The sequence below is a fragment of the Dipodomys ordii genome, unplaced genomic scaffold (genome assembly GCF_000151885.1).
Source record: "Dipodomys ordii isolate 6190 unplaced genomic scaffold, Dord_2.0 Scaffold95, whole genome shotgun sequence".
Classification (NCBI taxonomy): Eukaryota; Metazoa; Chordata; class Mammalia; order Rodentia; family Heteromyidae; genus Dipodomys; species Dipodomys ordii.
The window spans coordinates 4,458,134-4,461,274 of record NW_012267311.1 but is presented as its reverse complement, the minus strand read 5'-3'; the positions used below and the strand labels follow the sequence as shown (position 1 = coordinate 4,461,274).

The 3,141-nt window shown below is 46.5% G+C and overlaps 1 pseudogene across 1 annotated transcript; it reads left to right on the top strand.

Moving 5' to 3' along the window:
• Positions 1-341: 341 nt before the first annotated feature.
• Positions 342-1,302, top strand: LOC105993346 (annotated as a pseudogene). Its single transcript, XR_001175449.1, has one exon. The product of XR_001175449.1 is annotated as an olfactory receptor 2S2-like (transcript).
• The last annotated feature ends 1,839 nt before the right edge of the window (positions 1,303-3,141 follow it).

The window sequence follows — 3,141 nt, the reverse complement described above, 5'->3', positions numbered from 1 at the left end:
CCCAAACCATGTCACTAATATCTGTCACAAAGTGATTTTTCTGTTCAAATAAATGAAGTGCCATTTATATGTAGCGTCATTAAATAAATATGCTGTGTGACCTGGTCACTGAACGAATGCATTAAATTATCAGCAATCATTTTAGACCTTGTCAAATTGGCCTTATGTTCCCCAAATATTTCCTGATTTTCTTGTTCCTTTTTCTTGGAAATAAAAAGAAACTGTGGGCTTTTAGGATTCTTTTAAAATCACTCAGACCAAATGCTCTGGCTTTCTGCAAAGCAAAGAGTGTTGAGTTTGGACTTCTAAGTATTTTCTTCAACTGATAAAGGAGACACATTATGGAAAATGTCAACCAGAACACATCCGTGTCAGAGTTCATTCTCCTGGGCCTCTCAGCCCACCCAAAGCTGGAGAAAATGTTCTTCGTGCTCATCCTGGCCATGTACCTAGTGATCCTGCTGGGCAACAGGGTGCTCATCCTGGTCACATCTTTGATTCCCACCTGCACACACCCATGTACTTCTTCCTGGGGAACCTCTCCTTCCTGGACATCTGCTACACCACTTCCTCTGTACCCCTGGTCCTAGATGGTTTCTCACTCCCAGGAAAACCATCTCTTTCTCAGCCTGTGCCATCCAGATGTTTCTCTCCTTTGCTATGGGAGCCACAGAGTGCGTGCTACTGAGCATGATGGCATTTGATCGCTATGTGGCCATCTGCAACCTCTTGCGGTACCCTGTGGTCATGAGCAAAGCTGCCTATGTGCCCATGGCCATCAGCTCTTGGGGAGCTGGCATCACCAATTCTGTAGTACAGACATCCCTTGCAATGAGGCTACATTTCTGTGGGGACAATGTCATCAACCACTTCATCTGTGAGATCCTGGCCGTGCTGAAGCTGGCCTGTGCTGACATCTCCATCAATGTCATCAGCATGGTCTTGGCCAATGTGATCTTCCTGGGGGTCCCAGTTCTGTTCATCTCTTTCTCCTACATCTTCATCCTCACCACCATTCTAAGGATCCCCTCAGTTGAGGGGAGGAAGAAGGCCTTCTCCACCTGCTCTGCCCACCTCACTGTGGTGATCATCTTCTATGAGACCATCCTGTTCATGTATGGAAAGCCGAAGTCCAAGGACCCACTGGGGGCAGACAAGCAGAACCTTGAAAACAAGCTCATCTCCCTCTTCTATGGTGTGTTGACCCCCATGCTGAACCCCATCATCTATAGCTTGACGAATAAGGACGTTAAGGTTGCTGTGAGGAACCTGGAGGTATTTCAAAAGCACTTCATCTTGTGATGTTTGGAAGACAGATATGGTTCTGTGACTCTTGCTTGCTTCTATGAATCTCAGAAGACTGTGTTTCCCCAGAAGATGCATGTGAAGTGTGATTACCAGAAAAATGAATCCTCATGTACTGAGAACTTTATGTGTTCCGGGACACAATTAAAAGAATAAGAGCTGCATTTGGTGAGGTTGTGACTGAGCGATGGAAATGGGGGTCTCGTTTAGGTGCCATAACATGGGCCTATAATCTGGAGAGCTGAGTGAGGACACTAGGGGAAGAAGAGAGAAGGACACCCTTACAGCATGAGGGATGCTAGATGAAAGTCAAGTCCTGGGGTGAGGTCGCTGGCTGAGAGAAATGGGAAAACCACCAGGCTGAGCCAGTGCAGTGGGCAATCAGGAGAGGTCCGGAGTAAGTTGAAGGAACATCTCAGCTACTTAAGAAGGAGCCAATGTATTGTGCAGGAGAGAACTTTTAGTGTTTGTCTTCCATGAATAAATAACTGGATGAGCAATTTGCTTAGCTGCCTTGATTTCATACCTGTGGGGAACACAGGCAGCAAAGATGGTGCTGAGAGGGAGTTGAGTGGGCAGAGCCCAATTTACTATAGAGCACATGGGCAGCAAAAATGGCGCTGAGAGAGAGTAGAGTGGGCAGAGCCCAATTTACCTTACGTTCAGTGCCTAACCAGCATGATAGGGTGTGACCTTGACAGTGATTGGTTCCTCTTCCTCCCCTGCCATGCCACCTGCCCTTTTTGGCTTTAAAAAGGGCTGCTCTGTGTTAATAAACGAGTTTTCTTCCTGCTGGATTTGGCTCCCTGCTGTGTCTGATTGTCTCCTGGGCTGAGGGAGGCTGAGGAACGAGTGTCTCACTTACCTTTCCTCAGACCCCGTCTGTCTTTCATGAGACGGACGAAGACCCAACACATACCTGTATCTCCTTCTTGCATATAGTATCTCCTCACTGCAGAAAGCTTGCAAACAGCTTAATAGTTCACCAACATAATAAGATATCAAGAGCTACTAGGGCCAGAGCTGTCCAGAGTGAACTTGTGTTTTTCAAAGAGTATTAGAGGCCCAGGCAGTAGTGTGGACCCTTCTCTTCCACCTCTTCCTGAGCTTCCACAGCTCAGGAGTAGGGAACTAGGGAGTGGTTGACTAGGAAGATCTGAAGCAGAGAAAGACTCCAAACCTGAACCTCAGGGCCCCTCATTACTCATCTGTGACTTTCCTAAATCTTGCTGTCACTGGCTTTGCTCAGCAGGGGGCAGCCTTTGCATCCTGAGATGCAGACAAGAAGGAAGCTGGCAGAATTGCTCAGGCCAGAAACCCTGAATTCTGCACCTTGCTCAGCTCAAAATACATGTTTCTAGTATCTCTAATGCACTAATATGCTTGCCTATAATGCCAGATGCTTGAGATTAGGAGGATCAGGGTTCAAACCCAGTCCCAGCAAAAAACTATCTCAACAAATAAACTGGTTGGGATGATATTGATCAAGATGAATTGTACTCACAAACTGACATGTTGAATTGAAATTGAATCCTTTGTACAACTACTTAAAGATAATAAATAAATAATAAATAAGCTGATTGTGGTGAGTTGAGTCTATAATCCCAATTTCACAGAGGGCCAGGTTGGAGGACTATGGTTTAAGGCCAGCCTCAGCAAAAAACACAAGATTCTGGGGCTGGGAAGGTGGCTCAGTGGTAGAGCACTTGCCTCGCATGCATGAGGCCCTGGGTTTGATTCCTCAGCACCACATAAGCAGAAAAAAAAAGCCAGAAGTGGCGCTGTGGCTCAAGTGGTAGAATGCTAGCCTTGAGCTGAAGAGCTGAGGGACAGCAC